Consider the following 18,839-nt stretch of genomic DNA (forward strand, 5'->3'; position numbering starts at 1 on the left):
AAATGAATCATCATTGAATCAGAATCTCTTTGCTTTGGAGGTTAGTACCTCACCCTTAATATGAATTTAACTTTGTAGAAATATAACTAGAAATTGAGGAGCACAAAAAATTATGAGAAAAAATTAATACAGAAAAGATTTATAATGAACTATACTCAGTATCAAATGTGCTCACTTCAATAAAGATGGATGTGAAATCAAGAAAATTGTAATCAAAGATAGTTCATTTTACAAAAATTATATATTTATATAAACACTTATATAGACACATATATAAACACTTATTAGAAGAGAAGATTAGGGATGCCTGGGTAGCTCAGTGGTTGAGCATCTCCCTTCAGCTCAGATCCTGATCCCGGAGTCCTGGGATTGAGTCCCACATCAGGCTCCCTGCATGGAGCTTGCTTCTCCCTCTGCCTATGTCTCTGCCTCTCTCTCTGTGTCTCTCATGAATAAATAAATAAAATCCTAAAAAAAAAAAAAATTAAAAAAAGAAGAGGAGATTAAAATTTCCAGAAATTGTTCATGTAACTTCTTTAAAATCACAAAGTGTGAAGAAAAAAGAAAGTATAAAATCCAGGGATTCAGATATAGTTGTGGCACTGGTACTGCCAACTGCTGGTTTTGCTCGACCAGCATTCATTCCCACTTTTTATTTTAAGAAAATTCTAATTTTGTGTCAGAAAACATTCTCTGTTCTTTCAGTTCAAGTAGCCTAAGTGCCACTTGTGATGGTACTCCTCTCATATTTGGAGAATGTGAGACCAGTGACTCAGGCTCAAGTGCCCTGGGCCACGGTCTTTTCTTCAGAACTGGTAGCTGATCCAAAAGAGAACAGTTAGAGCAGACAGGGCAACTACCTCAAGCTATTGAATTAAGAGAGGATAGGAGTTAGACTCGAATTGCTAGCATATACCTGGTCAGCATGAGTGGAAAGCTAGCCTGACAACCCCACCAATACAAAGGGAAGCAAAGCTAAGAGATGGAGGGGGCAAGACCAAATTCTGATAATGTCATATGACTCCTCAATATCTAGTTATGCCTGGTGTTTGACCTTTGTTTTTCTTTTTCTTGTAACTCCAATCCCTGAAAGATACAGGGCTCCTCAGGGAAGTTGAGGCATTTGGGAGATGAATATTTTGCCATTAGACTTTCTCTTAACATCTATATTTGAGCAAAACCATTAAGAAAATAGTTTAGAAGTGTTTTATTTTATTTTATTTTTATTTTTGTAAACTTTTTTTTAAAATTTTTTATTTATTGATGATAGTCACACACAGAGAGAGAGAGAGAGAGAGAGGCAGAGACACAGGCAGAGGGAGAAGCAGGCTCCATGCACCGAAAGCCCAACGTGGGACTTGATCCCGGGTCTCCAGGATCGCGCTCTAGGCCAAAGGCAGGCGCCAAACTGCTGCGCCACCCAGGGATCCCCAGAAGTGTTTTAATTTTCATGATGTCTCTCAATTTAAATTTCAACTTTGCAACCATGTCCTGTACAGGGATTTCAGCTAATGGCAGGATAGGTGTTGGGTGGAGATTTGAAAAAATCTTTGATATAGATTCACCAGACAAATGATCTTTATTTTATATTTCAATTTTTAGAAAAGGGCTATACTGTGAAGTTAGCAATTCCAATACAAGTTTTGCTACTTTTATACATTTCTATTTTTGAAAAATGTCAAACCTATAGAAAAGTTGGAGGAATTGTACAATAGGTATCTATGCAATCTGTACCTAGCTAGATTTATATATCAATGTTTTTCCAAATTTGTTTTCATTTTCTAAATATATGTACATTTTTTCTTTTGCTGAACAATTAAAAAGTAATTTATAATCATTTCATAATTTATCTAATAAATATATTGGCATGAGTCTCTTAAGAATGTAAACGTTTAGAAAAAGGAATACACATATCTTCCATATAACCACTATTCCAATATCAGATCTAAAAAAATCAACACCAATTTAAAAATATTACTTAATATACTATCATATTCATATATCCTAGTTATTCTTAAAATGTCTTTAAAATTTTCTTTTAATAAAATTACAGGATTAATTTGTAGTCAGAAAATTATATTTGGCTTTATCGCTTCTGTTTCTTTCAATATTGAACTGTCTCTGATTTGTTTGTTCACTTTTTGTATTTTATGATTCCAGGCCTTTGGTTTTAGAACACATCTGATTCTTATTTTCTCGTTTCCACATGAATAGATTCAGATTAATGATTATGTCAAGAATAGTATGTAGGTGTTATATATATTTCTTATGTTTCTATTAATAATAGCATTTTATTAGGTTGTCCTTCATTGATGACACAAAATTTGACCACCGAATCCTTCAATTGCCAAGAACCATTTTTTCCTTTTGGTAATTAATAATTAATCTCTTGTGTTACATCTTGAAGAGATAAGACTATCGTGTTTTCCAACAGCTCTTCACACAGTGGTTTTAGCCTCTATTGGTAAAAATTGATCAATTTTTACATTAGAGATTAAAAATGTTTATTTTTAAAATGCTATTATTCCCTCCACATTTATTAGCTGCCATTCATCTATGAAGAAGAGCTTGCCTCTATCCCTTTATCCTTTCCATCGTCTTCATACTCACCTTGAAATTAACCACTTTCATTATTTTCTGTTTATTCTCTGTATGTATATGTAATATATTGTACACTACAATTTATATATATAATAGAAATATACATGAAATTTTAATAGAAATATATAATACATTTTAATAATTATAAATAATATAATTAAATAATTACAAAACAAATAATATAATTAATTATAAATACAATTTATAAGCTATAAATTAAAATATACATATAGGGACGCCTGGGTGGCTCAGCGTTTGAGTGTCTGCCTTTGGCGCAGGGTGTGATCCCAGAGTTCTGGTATTGAGTCCCACATTAGGCTTCCTGCATAAAGCCTGCTTCTCCCTCTGCCTGTGTCTCTGCCTCTCTCTCTCTGTGTCTCGCATGAATAAATAAATAAAATCTTTAAAGAATAAATAAAATATACATATAATTCTCATATATTCTTATGTAAAGAGTGCTATACACATCTTTAAAATATTTATGTATTTATTTTAGAGAAAGACAGAGTGTGCACAAGTGAGGGGAGGGCCGAGGGAAAGAAACTCAAGCAGACTCCATGACATCATGGAGCCCAATTTGGGGCTCAATCTCATGACCCTGGGATCATAACCTGAGCCAAAAGCAAGAGTCAGAGTCTTAACCAACTGCCACCCAGGTGCCCCAAGTATGCACTCTTGATAATGTATCCCATTATCCATATAAGTTTATAGCTAATTATCTTTCTATTAAATGACTTGATAGTACTCCATTATGTGGCTATTCCATAAATTATGTAGTCTGTCTTCTATGGATGGGCATTTATTTGGTTTCTATTCAAAATTTGCTATTTATTTATTTGTTTATTTATTTATTGTCAAGTGTAGAATTTAGTGATTCATCACTTACGAGTACACTCAGTGCTTATCATAAGTGCTCTCCTTAATACTCATCAAGTGTTTAACCCATTCTGCTGCCTGTCTCCACTCTGGTAACCTTTAGTTTGTTCTCTATGGCTAAGACTCTGTTTCTTGGCTTGCCCCTTTTTGTCCTTCCTTTGTTCATTTGTTTTGTTTCTTAAATTCCATGAGTGAACTAATATGGCATTTATCTTTCTCTAGCTAATTTAGTTCAATTAGCATAATACTTTCTAGCTACATCCACCTCTTGGCGAGTGGTAAGATTTCATTCTTTGTTATGGCTAATATTCCTTTGTGCCACATCTTCTTTTTTTTTTTAAGATTTTATTTATTTATTCATGAGAGACAGAGAGAGAGAGAAAGAGAGGCAGAGACACAGGCAGAGGGAGAAGCAGGCTCCATGCAGGGAGCCTGATGTGGGACTAGATCCTCGGTCTCCAGGATCAGGCCCTGGGCTGAAGGTGGCGCTAAACCGCTGAGCCACCCGGGCTGTCCTGTACCACATCTTCTTTATCCGTTCAATAGTTTACAAACATTTGGACTCTTTCCATAATTTGGCTATTGTTGATAATGTTGCTATAAACATTGGGGTGCATTTATCCATTTCAATTAGTATTTTTGTATCTTTTGGGTAAATACCCAAAGTAGTGCAATTGCTGGATTGTAGGATAGTTCTATTTTTAACTTTTGAGGAACATTCATACTGTTTTCCAGAGTAACTGCACCACTTTGTATTCCCACCAACAGTGTAAGAGGTTTCCCCTTTCTCCGCATCCTCACCAAAACCTGTTGCTTCCTGTGTTAATTTTACTCATTCCCACTGGTGAGGTGATATCTCATTGTATTGGTTTGTATTTTCATGATGATGAGTGACGCTGAGCATCTTTCCATGTGACTGTTAGCCATCTATATGTCTCCTTTGGAAAAATGTCTATTCATGTCTTCTGCCCATTTTCTAACTGGATTATTAATTTTTTGGGTGTTGATTTGCATAAGTTATTTATATATATTGGCTACTAACCTTTATCAGATGTGTCATTTGCAAATATCTTCTCTCATTGCATAGGTTGCCTTTCAGTTTTGGTGATTGTTTCTTTCACTGTGAAGACACATTTTATTTTGATGAGCTCCAAAAGTTTATTTTTTTGTCTCCCTTGCCTCAGGAGACATATCTAGAAAGAAGTTCCTATGGCCAATATTAAAGAGGTTACTGCCTGTGTTCTTGTCTAGGATTTTAATGTTTCCCTATCTTAAATGTAAGTATTTTATCCATTTTGAATTTATTTTTGTATAAGAAACTGATCCAGTTTCACTCTTTTGTGTGTTGCTGTCCAGTTTTCCCAACATCATTTGTTGAAGAGATTTTTTTCCATTGGACATTCTTTCCTGCTTTGTTGAAGATTAATTGACCATAGAGTTGTGAGTTCATTTCTGGTTTTTCCACTCTGTTCTATTGATCTATGTGTCATTTTTTGTGCCAGTACCATACTGTCTAGATGACTACAGCTTTGTAATATGGCTTGCAGTCTGGAATTACGATACCTTAAGCTTTGTTTTTCTTTTTCAAGTTCGCTTTGGCTGTTCGGAGTCTTTTGTGGTTCCAAACACATTCTAGGATTGCTTTTTCTAGCTCTGGGGAAGATGCTGGTGGTGTTTTGATAGGGATTGCGTTGAATGAGTAGATTGTTTTGGATAATATAGACATTTTAACAATACTTATTCTTCCAATCCATGAGCATGGAATGTTTTTTTCCATTGCTTTGTGTCCTCTTCAACTTCTTTTATAAGTGTTCTATAGTTTTCAGAGTACAGATCTTTTACCTCTTTGGTTAGGTTTATTCCTAGGCATTTTAGGGTTTTTTTTGGGGGGGTACAATTATAAATGAGATTGATTCATTGATTTTCCTTTCTACTTGCTTCACCATTGGTGTATAGGAATGCAACAGATTTCTGTACATTGATTTTGTATCCTGTGACTTTGCTGAAATTGTGTATCAGTCTTAGCAAATTTTTTTTTGGTGGAGTTTTTTGGATTTTCTGTATAGAGCATCATGTCATCTGCAAATAGTGAAAATTTGACTTCATCCTTGACGAATTGGATGCCTTTGATTTCTTTGCTTACTGAGGCCAGGACTTCCAGTATTATGTTAAATAACAGTAGTGAGAGTGGACATTCCCCTCCCCCCCAAAAAAAGAGAGAGAGTGGACATTCCCTGTCTTGTTCCTGACCCTAGAGGAAAAACTCCAGTTGTTCCCCATTGAGGATGATATAAGCTGAGGGTTTTTCACATACGGCCTTTATGATGTTGAGGTATACTCCCTCTAACTCTACTTTATTGAGGGCTTTTATCATGAATCAATATTCTACTTCGTAAAATGCTTTTCTCTGCATCTATTGAAAGGATCACATGGTTCTTATCCTTTCCTATATTAACGTGGTATATTATATTAATTGATTTGTGAATATTGAGTCACCCTTGCAGCCCAGGAATAAATCCCACTTGACCGTTGTGAGTGATTCTTTTAATGTACTGTTGGATTTGATTTACTAGTATTTTGTTGAGAATCTTTACATTCATAGTCATCAGGGATATTGGCCTGTAGTTTTTTCCATTCCTATGTTTTTTGGGATAGATTGAGAATAGGTTATTAGCTCTTTAAATGTTTGGAAGAATTCCCCTGAAGCCATCTGCCCCTAAACTGTCATTCTTTGGGAGACTTTTGATTACTGATCCAATTTCTTTGTTGGTCATCAGTCTATTCAAGTTTTCTATTTCTTCCTGTTTCAGTTTTGGTCAAAATTTGCTATTTAAAATAATGCTGCAATAAATAACCTTATGTAGATACCATTGTGTATTTGTAGATACTTATAGCAGGGTATATATCCTGTATATATATATACAGCACACACACACACACACATACATGTATATATACAGGATGGAGCCTTAGAAGTAGAAATTAAATTTTGTTAAATATAACCACAAAATGAAATTTTGTTAAGTATTGCCACATTGTATTCCATAGGAGGTTTTACCATTATCTGTTTCCACTAGCAGTTATAACAATCTCAGTTTTCCAAAGTCAGGCCAATACAATGTTTTCAGGGACCTAATTTTCTACCACTCTTGACAGGTAAGAACTTGCATTTTAGTATAGTTTTAATTTGAAGTCCTAGTGAAATAGAGTGCCTTTTCATATGTTTAAGGACCATTTTCATAGATTTTTCTATAAATTGTTCATATGCTTTCATCATTCTTCCATGTTATTTTTCCTTTATTTTTAATAACTCTTTTTAAAATATACTAGTATTTTTTCTGTGATGTAAGTAGCAAATATTTTCGTTCAATTTGCAATTTAATTTTTAAAATTTTTGCCATGCATTTAAAAAAATTTAATCAAGCTGAATTTATGAATGTTTTGTTTATCTTCTGGATATCGGGACATAATTATAAATGCTGCTTCCACATATGTTATAAAGAAATCCAAGCATATGTTCATCGTTTAGATTGTTTATCCATGTGGGGTATTATCAGGCATAAGTTATCAAAAATAAGTCCAATTAATGATAGTATATAGGAATATCCTTGAATTAACACTAAGGTACTAAAAATCTTGCACAAATAAAAAAACTAAACTACTCTCATTAATAAATTATTTCCAATATGTTACACTTATTGTAAATTACCTGGATGCCTGGGACAGTGTCATTAAGAACCATTGTTTTAGAGAACTGATTCTCCATCATTCATACTTGGTTCTCAATGCTCCACAAAGTGCCTGCCATCATAAAAGGCTTATCAAATATTTTAAATATATTCACTGGGAATCTTTTGGATGCATGTCATTGAAAAACCAACTGAAATTGATTTAAGCAAAAAGGAAAACTCATTGGCTTCTATAACTGAAAAGCACTGGCTTCAAACAAAACCAAATATGGCTACTCAAACATTATCATCAGTACTCTTATTTGTTCTTTTTACCATGCAGTGACATGATACCTAGAGGGCTTTGATTTTCCTGCATACTCATCATTACTTAATAATTCTAAGCCTGAGAAATTAAAACTGTCTGACAGAAATGAGAACCTTGGTTATGTATTCATCAGAGGTCAGAGAATGAGAGTGGGCTGGTGACCAGAACAAAACAAAATTTTCATGGAATATGGGAGTGTGGGTTCAACAATGCATATGCTGCATATTTTTTTTTTCACAATGCATATGTTATAGAGACCAAAGATACTGTGCTGACATTAAAATAGACAATAAAATTCATTTGTGTTTTATCCTGATTTCATAAAGTTCATTATCCTGGATTCATAAAGTAAGTAGAGTTCTTTTATAAGGAATTATCTTTATTAATGATATTCTGCATGACGAACCTAAAAGCCTAAGGAAGGAAATATTGAAAGGCATTAAGGTATGCCTTAAGGAAATAACAAAAGTATAAACTATTATAGATTTTGTATTTTAAATATCTATAATTATGACATTGGCAATTTGAGAGAAAATCATTAAAGAAGTCTTTAATTCTTATAAATAATTTATCATCTATGATTTAAATTTCAGAAAGGTTTTAAGATTTTTAATAGTAGAGATTTAGTCAAGAGCGACTCAAGCCATTTCTCAAGCAAATGAGAGTAGTGTTAAGAGAATAAAATTATTTTACCTCCTTTACTGTGTATTTGATTTTCCTTATTTTTCATAAAACATGTTAAAATTGAAGAGAAAAATAGATTTGTAGTCATATACTAAATTCAACATAGTAGTATAATTACAGATCAATCTTGCTCTTAGTAGTGACATATGGTCTTCTCTAGTAGTATGAACTTTAGGCATTTTATTAGCATCCAAGTTTAAATATAAATGACTATCAAGAATTTGGTCTCCGTTGAAGAAATCCAATCTGCAAGATTATAAGACCTATCTTTACAATATTTATAGTTAACTTTTTCCATAAAACTATTAACATAAGTTTGTTGTATGTTATACTGTTCTTTCTCTATGGCAAGTTTTTTTTTTTTTTTTAAGATTTTATTTTTTTATTCATGACAGACAGAGAGACATAGGCAGAGGCAGAGGGGGAAGCAGGCTTCCTGTGGGGAGCCTGAGGTGGGACTCAATCCCAGGACCCGGGGATCATGGCCCGAGCCAAAGGCAGATGCTCAACCACTAAGCCACCCAGGTGCCCTCTATAGCAAGTTTTTATTTAAAAAGGAATATATACATATATCAATATCTGAACAGTCATTAGCATATTTTAAGCAATTGTTAGGGTAAATGGAGTCAAAGAAAAAAATCCATGACCTTCATTAATACTTACTATTTAAATCAATTTTATTTATTTATTTATTTATTTTTAAAGATTTTATTTACTTATTTAGAGAGACAGTGTGAGCAATTGAACTAGAGAGAGCATAAGTGGGGGAAGGGACAGAGGGAGAAGGAGGAGCAGATTCCCCACTGAGCAGGGAGCCTGATGCAGGGCTCCATCCTGGGACTCTCAGATCATGACCTGAGCAGAAGGCAGATAATAGGGCCACCCAGGCACCCCTATTAAATCTATTTTTAATTATAAAATCAAAAAAAATTTACACTATTAATATTTTTTCTAATCTTAGGATAAATGCATGAAAATAGCTTACCTAAACTTTCTCTATTGTTGATTGATTGATTACTTGCTTACATCAGAGTTTTAATAAGACTTTTAATGGGGATAAATGTTATATACTATATCAATTATTATAGTTGTAGGGATGGCCTATAGATTTCTAGAATCCCTAAGTGACCTCAGTCTTTAAAATGTGCTAACTTCATCCTTAACCACTGGCAAACTGGCACATGATGAATTTTGCATTCAGGAACTTGGGTACTCTTGTTCTCTGTGCAAACCACAAACAATTCTAATTTTCCTGGAATTTCACTCCATGCATAACCATTATGCCTTTAACACACAATCTAGCTGCTTTGCACTACATCAGTAGCTCACTCCCATACTCACATTCGGCACACACCAACTCCTGGGGATAGATAAGAGAACTCTTTCAGTTCCATCTCACCTGACATGCCACCTCCCCTCCTCTGCCCCTTGTCTTATGTCACTGTTACTTATCCTTCACTTTCCAAATTCTAAAACTCCCCCACAGAGCAGTGTCATACAGCAGCCATGACTTGTTTAGCATGTTCTCAAGTTTTGTCTGCACATTCTTAGACATTTTCCAGTTGCCAAAGGTAAAAACCTTAATACCTTTTACTGCTAAGTACCAATTGTTGCTTTCTCTAATACTTTGCTAAGCAGGAAGTAGTTTTCATCCCCTCTTTTCATTCAGTCTTCCAAGTCTGTATTTTTCATCCTCTGAGTTCTTTACCTACTTTATGGACATTTTAAGTTTGGTGTATCAATGGGAGAGTACCATTGGGTGTCAACTGCATATCAAGAACTCATGAACGAATGGGATTTTAACCATGTAGCCCTGTGGGATCCACAAATGTGAGTCCTTCATAGCACCTTTCTCAGGTAGGACACTGCATTTTCACATCTGAGCCTTTTGCAAAAAAAAAAAGTGAAGATTCTGAGATTGATGGGAATATTTAAATGCTGATGATACATACTAGTTGAAGAGTTTGAGACTAAATTAACCTGAATCAGATGATATATCAGAACACTATTTACCTGTTCCATTGTAAGAGTTATTATATAACAGATAACACCCAAGTTTGCCACAAAACTCCTCTTATAGCAAAGGCTTGTATCTTCTTGGTGTCTTTTTGCCCTGCAGATGCTTAAGGAGTTCCAGAACTGTTTGAACCAGGCCAGGCCCATTCATCAGTATGGGAAACACCTAACACACTAAAATTTTGGCTTGCAGTATATGCCTTAAGAAATGTAATTAGTTACTTAATTTCTCTTGATAAGAAACCCTATCTTTTAAAAATAATTTTAAAAATATAGAAGGTAAGAAAAACATTACCCGTAACTCAGAAACAATGACAATATTCCTAATATGATTCACAAAGAAAGAGGCTTCTTGCTTTCATGTCTCCAGAATACTTCCACATTTTCCTTCTGAAATCAATTTCAAGAGAAGACACATTCTCACTTTGGCCAGAATGTCAAATACTGATGGAACTATGACCTTAAGTAGGTAGGATTACTGTGCTCAAAGCATAGTACCCAAATGTTGCTCTCTATTGGTCATTTTTCATCCATGCAATGAACATACCTAGATAAGGGCTGCAATCAGCAAGGACCATGGACTATGGACCTCCTCACTTCTATCTCAACCTCTTCCAGAGACATAGTTTTTCAGGAAATTTCTATGCATACCTATGGTCTATGTTTCTCTTTTCCCTCACAAGTAAGCCTGATGTGTGCAAGATTTAAATTTGAGTAAAGCAGTAAATAGAAAGCCTTTCTTATCCATGAACCACCTATGTTCCAACTTTGTATGCATTGCATAATAATATGCTTTGAAGTTTTCAACACTTGAATAGCTTTTTAATATGGTGCTTTGATTCCTATTCAGCAATTCTTCCTTGTAAATATCTTCCTTAGATCCTTGTGTTGGGGATGGGAGGTGGAGGGGAGGAAGAGTGATGGTTAAAGATGATTGGCAGGGTAAGATTAGGACATTACTTAGTTTAGGGCCATAAACTTTTACCATTAAAAACATCACCTGTAATTGCTTACATATAGCAACCAGTGATGGGGAATGCCAATTTGAAGTACAAGTCAAGCGTTCTATGAGAAGAGGCACTATCATACAAATGCAGCAACAGAATCTGGTTTTAGATCCTCTAGAAACATGGAAAGGCAAATGAAATATGATATAATGATGAAAAATATAGTGGCTAAGCCATCTTAAAATAATTTTCTAAAAGATAATACCATAAGTTACATTACTGTTACACATATTTTAATAAAATGTATTCATATTGCCAAATGCTCCTAAAATTTTATTGATTTTAATGATAATAACCAAGTTAGAGTTATAAAAATTATATCATATCTAATATATTATGTATTATATAATAATATAACAACCAAGAGTATTAACTGAAGTTTATTTTAAACAGAAATAGGTTAGACAACCTGCTCCTTGAATCCCTGTAGTTTTAGTTCAATCTCCTGTAACTTATTTATCTAAATTTGAAACTTGAGAATGAACATACCTTCCTGTTATCAAATCATACTTGATTTGAGTGTGGAATATTGCTCTTGCAATGCAAGAGTGTGGACTGTTGTATTACTATAGAAGGGTCTTTAATATAAGCTGACAAAAAGTCTGATTCATGGCCAATGTGAAGATATCTTCACATTACATTTATCTCTCCCATTAAATATCCATTTTCTATATAAAATAAGAATATTTTAGGTGTATTGCAAATGTGATGGTTTATGGACAAATATAATGTCACTTCTATCCAAAACCAGGTGCTAAGACCAGAGAACAGTTGGAAAGCAGGTATTTGATAAAAAAATTCTTGAAAAGAAAGAAAATTGAAAAAAGACTAACTTGAGAAACATTGTCAGCAATATGAAAAATAGAACCTAATCTCAAACTTCAAGAGTTTTAGGTTCAACTGTAATAAGTTTGCAAAACCAAAACAAAATATACACAACTGTACAGAACATTCAGGTGGCAGCCATTTACTGATTTTAGCTCATCTTGATCATATGGTGCTTCATAATTTGTACCAGGTTAGTATGCTGTGTATAGATGTGCTGGCATAACATATGCTCAGCAGGTTGCTTGATATATATTATATTTTTTACTTGAATCCTACAATAGTCTTGTCAGTAAGGAAATAAAAGGAACTGGGAAATACCCAGCCTGACAGATTGTCTCGCATCTGTAGGAAAAATAAATGTCACCATAAAAACTGCTAATAGTGCTAGAGCACTTACTATACACCAAGAAATTCATAACAATTCTCTCATTTTATCCTCATCTCAGCTTTTTAATTTGGCAACTTTCATCTCATATGAAAAACCTGAGGTTTTCAGTTATGTGATGCTTAAATGGTCCCTCTGGGGTCATGTGTGTGGTGAGTGCCGGAGCCAGAATTCTGACCTACATGACTGGCTTGCTCAAAAGACTTTGTGCTTAACCACCATGGGTACTACCTCTCCCATACACACACCATTTATACTTCATTGTCACAAAACGTTTGCATAGTAATCGGAATCAGTGCAGGTCTCAGCTCTTATTGCCTCATTTTTTTCTGAATTTCTTTCTATTGACTCAAAGGGAAGAACTGACTTTGTAAAGGTGAAGGAAAAGCCTATAAGTAGGCAGGTTTTTTTCTTCTTCTTTGCCCCTTTCTTCTCCTTCTTCTCCTTCTCTTTCTCCTTCTCCTTCCCCTTCCCCTTCTCCTTCTTCTTTCTCTTTCTCCTTCTCCTTCTCCTTCTCCTTCTCCTTCTCCTTCTCCTTCTCCTTCCTTCTTCTGTATCTTGCATTGTAAGGAGCCCAGTGATATTTAAAATGACTTTCCTTATCACTAGAGCCCTGGTCCAAACAGTTTAGTAATCTCTTCGATACTAGCTACCTTAAATATGTGGACTGTCTACCACTCTGTGAATTTATTTATATTTTATCTTAATATATATATTAAAGCACCCTGATTGGATCTCTTGACTGGATTTTCATTGACTAAGAAGAGTTGAGGATTTTAGTGCCACACACTCAATTATTTCTAGATTTCTCTCAAAATCCACAACAACAACAACAACAAAAATGAGTATTGATTGCCCTTCACTTAATCTCTTTTCAGATCACAGCTTTATCTTTTTACACATGTGAAGCTTTACCAGATGAGACCTTTACCAGCATATGGCATCAACACCTGTTTGCAACCAATTTGAGTTTCAAATCCATTCAACTCCTATGTAGACTATGAGTCTTAGTAATTATTTTAATAAAGTTGAGATCTATGATTTTGTCAATGCATCTATTACTTAGTTTCAATTAATTTTATTTTTGCTTCTAAATTATTCTTTTTAAGAGGTACTTTTGAAAGCAAAGAAAAATATTTAAGAATTATTTACTGTCATTAAATTACTCATCTGTAAGATTATCCCTATACAATGTTATATATCTGGATAAAAACATGAAAGACATCAACTTTGTTGTGGTTTTTGAATATTTAGATTCCTTTTTTTTTTTTTTTTTTACTCTAGTCCATGGTGACATGTCATTGCAAACTTAGAAGATAGTTTGCATTTGTTAATTTTTTTCTAAAAGGAAACATGTCATTCATATTAAATCTCAAAGTGAATGTGATTCCAAAAAAATCTCATAAGTACTCTTATTCTCGTTATTTCCTAGAGATCAATATAATCATTTCTATGCTATGAGCTATCTACAGTGTCCTTAAGCTATCTTCTCCCTTCAATTGAAAAAATAGGTTCAATTTTTTGAATAGGTTAATTTGATTTTATAAAGTACTAAGTAAGAATTATAATAAAAAACTATAAAGATACTATCTTTGTAAGATGTTATCATTTAAAGCTGCAAAGAAAAGATGCTACAAAATATTTGGGGAGTTGCCATGAAAAAAAGTTGAAGATACCACGACATGTCTATTAGAATAGTAAAATTAAGAAAAAAATACTAGTGATACCAGTATACTAATGTGACTATGGAGCACTTGGAACTCTCATACATTACTAGTGAGTATGCAAAATGGTACAGCTATTTGGAAAAGAGCTTCAAAGTTTTTATAAAGTTAAGTGTACATTTACTTCATGACCCAGAAATCCACCTCTGAGTCTGATAATAATAAAAACTTGCATTCCCACAAAAACCTATTATATGAATGTTTATAACAGCTCAATTCACAATTGCCAAAAAACTGGAAACAACTCAAATGTTCTTCAGTAGATGAACGGAAGAGTGAAGATAAGAAAAAAACTCCATTATTCTCTGTCATCAGAGGTGAGAAGACACATGGCGCATGGGCTTCTCCTGAGAATCAGCCTCATTTGGTACTTTTAGCCATCTGACCAATAAACAATGTTTTTGTGCAGTTCCTAATATAAGTGGCAGTAATGACATTTCCATATTCTCTGAAAGCTTAGAAGTGTATCTGAGAAGTAGACATACCAGTACTTTTGTTAAATACATAATTTAACAAAATTATGAGCTTTTAATTAAAGCTCATCTTGTTTGAAATATCTGGAATGCTTACTGTTTTATTAACTACATGATGCTCTGATACAAGAACATATATTTTTAAAAGATTTTATTTATTTATTAAGGAGAGACACAGGGAGAAGCAGAGACATAGGCAGAGGGAGAAGCAGGCTCCCCATGGAGAGCCTGATGCAGGACTCGATCCCAGGACCCCAGGATCATGACCTGAGCCAAAGGCAGATGCTCAACTACTGAGCCACCCAGGTGCCCCTGATATAAGAACATATTATCTTCATTTTACAAGTGTAGATTCAGAGGTGTTGGGAATTTCAAAGCAGAGACAGAGAAATAGTAGGACTGTGATGTCAGTACTCAAAATCATTCTGTATTTCCAGAGTTTCTCCTGCTTGCCGCAGAGGAGTCCTGCTTCCTGAAAAGTAGAAGAGTGCTGGCTGGGGTCCTCAACCATTGCCCTTTGAACACCACATTCTGATTGTTGGGTAGATTGTGCATACGAGAAAGATACTCATTTACCTCTAGATAAATGGGACCAAACAGTATTGTGGAAATGAATGATAGAGATGAGCTGCTTTTAAGATCTATGTGAACAGAGTAGCTCATGGAATGTTGAAGAGGGTCACAAATTATTTCTTTCCAAGACAAAGACATCAATAAGAATAATTTAGAAAAGATGACAACCACTAGGAATTACAGCTACCTTACGTACATAAAAGAGGGCTGGGAATGGTGCTTCAGGTGATTTTCTGGAAGTTTAGAATAAAAGAGATTACAAGCTAAGCAACCAGGGATCTACATGGATTTGAGTACCAAAATAGGCAAATATGATAGAAAAAATGTTCAACTGAGGCACTGATGATATGGATGTTTGCAAAACTCAACACATGCAATGATATGCTGGAAATCAGCGGGTTCGGAGGTAAAACACCCTGCCAGGTTTCATATACCCCTTTAATAAGAAAATGAAACAAAGTGATAGACTATATGAATGGGTTTTGCAGATGAATTCCACCAATTGTTTCTAAATGCATTTTACATATTCAATGTTTGTTTGCTTTTCTGCTAAATTAACATGTTAATATCATATCATGAGAAAAGTTCTTATCCCCCCTTATTGAAGTTTTCTCATGAATATACAACCTGAAGGAATTCTTTAAAACAAAACAAAAAAAAGAATATGCTTGAAATGGTGTAAAAGGTTTCCGGTGAAATATCTATTTTCCACTATAATTTTGTGAAATCATGTTATATTCTCTTAGGCAAGAAACTTGAATTAAAAACATAAATCAGTAAAACTCATTAGCTTTACACTTAGCAGCTTACATCATTAGTGATTGTTTAATGTATATATATTTGTTCTTACACTACTTTTGATGAAGGTGAGTTTAATCCTATCTCATAAAAAAGGAAAATAAAATGGTAAAGATTTTATACCTCTAATGTACTTCTATAAGGAGAGTATGATTAGCATGAAAACTCTAGATTTTCCATTTTTATATTCTATTTATATTTCTCGCAAGAACTTAAAATTAAGTTTACTTTTCTTATACTCATTGGGTGCACATATTAACAATAGAAATATTTTAAAATTTCCTTATACTCAATACTAATTGAAGATGTTTTATTAAGCACTTCAATATGAAGATTTGAGGAAATAAATGGAAATACACTGTTAGCAATTTGAAATAGCCTTTACCCAAGGATAACAAGTACTTAATTTTGTTTTTACTTTCAAACTGCTAGAAAATTCAGCCTAATATCTGTTTTTGAAATATGCTCATAGGCTGTGTTATATTTTTAAACCATATGGCTTTGTCTGCAAATCTGGTAATTTGGGTAAAATATATGCAGTATAAGCAACATAGTTTTGATGAACTCACATTTAAGGCTGTGAGAACACATTCTATATGTTTATACATCTATTCATAAATCTCCTGAGATTGGTGATAACTCTATTGGTAGATAAAAATACTTACAACAGAAAAAAATAACATTCATTTAGAAATATTTTATTTTACAGAACACAATACATAGAATACAGTATAAATGGTAATCCCTCGCTGAGCTTAGTGGTAAAATTAGAAATGAGTTAAAGAAAGCAAGAAACCAAAATGTAAAATAACTTCATATGTTTAGAAATTAAAAATCGTGTTTATGAGAAATTCAAGAGTCAAAAAATGAAGTAGAAAATGGGGCATACTTAAAACTGAACAGCAATGAAACTATAATACATTAAAACTTTCAGGGTGAATCTAAATAGTAGTTTAGAGGAAAATTTATAACCTTAAATGCAGTTATTTAAAATAAAAACTTTTGAAAGACTGTAAAATTATTGACATGAGCACTCAACATATAAATTTAAGAAAGATAAACAGAAAAAAACACATAAAAGTAGAAGTGAATAATGATAAAAGGCAAGTATTAATAAAAATTTTAAAAATAGCGAAGTTTTTTGAAAAAAAAAGATCAAATAAACTTTTGGCAAATAAATATTTTGGCAAATAAAAAGCAAAAACAACAGAAATAAAAAGGAGAAATATCACAGATAACAGCTTGCATTTCACATGGATTAATTCATTTTATCTGCACAAACCTAACAGAGTGGAGAGTATTGCAGGTCTCGGTTTTTAGTTGCCCCATATCCCAGGACTTTACTGAGGTCTCCCAATGAGCCAGGGATAAATTTGGGGCCATGCGTCTCTATTGCCTTCTTGCTTAAGCACTATGTGTACTTCACCACTAAATAAGTAGTATTTGCTTCCAGAAACTTATAAGACAATAGCGGAAAACAATTCATGGCAATGGGTTCAAAATTTTGAATTAAATGGATTCTTGCAGCTAGTGAATATATCTTGCCTAATTCTATCACGAGGGTTTTTTTTATTTGTTTGTTTTTTTGTTTTGTTTTTTTGTAAACACTTCTGGGTTCTCCCTTCCCCCTTCATTCACTTTTTCTAGGCAGGTAGGGATGATTGGATTGATAAATTTGGGCAGAATAAATGTTGCATCGTGATTTCAATTCCTCCTGATTTTCTAAGGACCTGGCCTGACTGGGGAACAGGTGCCCTTCCTGTTGGCCATGTGGAGCCCTTAGAGGTCTGTGCTCTGTGTTCAGCCTGAGTAGACAGGCTGAGCTCATTCTGAATTTCAATTATTAGGAAGCGCATTGTTGATTCAGTCCTCAGCCCCTTCTTCAAAATCAACTTCATCAGCGATAAAGGTGATAGTCTGCTTTCCATTTGCCTTTATCTCTTTTTTTATCTTTTAATTTCTTCAGAACATGAGGGAATGGGGTAGCAAAGACAACTGTTATGCATTGTCCTTCTCAACTATCAGTATCTGGTGCTTGGGGGAGATAGTAGGAAGTGGAGTTTTGCAGAGGAAAGAACGTGTGAGATGGGGTGTCTGGCAGTCACAATAAGAGGCTTTTAAGCACTGGGAACAATGCTCTTGGTTTAGCTTTTTGACCTTGGCAGTTTGGCACAGCTATGTTATAGAGGGTAACTGCTTTACCACATGGGTGGGCCGAATGAACATCAAACCTTAGATTTTACGGGATTTTCATCCGGGTCACTGAAAGTTATGGCAGATGGTAAGTTATGATAAGGAACTAGTTAAGTATTCTTCTTTCCTAACCTCTTCTTTTTTGTAATGAGCCAAACAAACACAGCTCTGTGTGTATGTGTTCTGCAGCTTCCGGCTGTGATGTAAAGGGAACTGGCTTTTGAAAGAGACAGCTATGTCACCTCCTGAGACTGGCAGATAAGTATTTAACTTTGGCAGTCAGGATTAGGAAGTCAGACCTACAGTTAAACAAGCTGCATCTTTAAACTTAAATTTTATCAATAAAATAAAAGTGATATTTTGAACTCCTGTTTCTCCATCCATTTATTTGACATATACATTCATTCAGGACTTGGGTAGGGAAGAGGACTGATGTGTATTGGTCACATTGAACTGCAGTATCTGATATTTAAGCTGAACTTTTAAAATAGGGACAAGGAACGAGATTGGCAGTCCATAAAAATATGTGAAAACAGAAGCTTCTGGCATGGCCAGGACAGGAGATTTTGGCCTTGGTGATACTTTTTAAAGATAAAACATAATGAAATTATGATTGGTGAGACTCTGCAGTATATGGCAGTTTTGTCCTCCCTTGGATTCATATACCTGTAGCTCTCAGCAAAGG

This window comes from Canis lupus, chromosome 7 (genome assembly GCF_048164855.1).
Source record: "Canis lupus baileyi chromosome 7, mCanLup2.hap1, whole genome shotgun sequence".
NCBI classification, from domain to species: domain Eukaryota; kingdom Metazoa; phylum Chordata; class Mammalia; order Carnivora; family Canidae; genus Canis; species Canis lupus.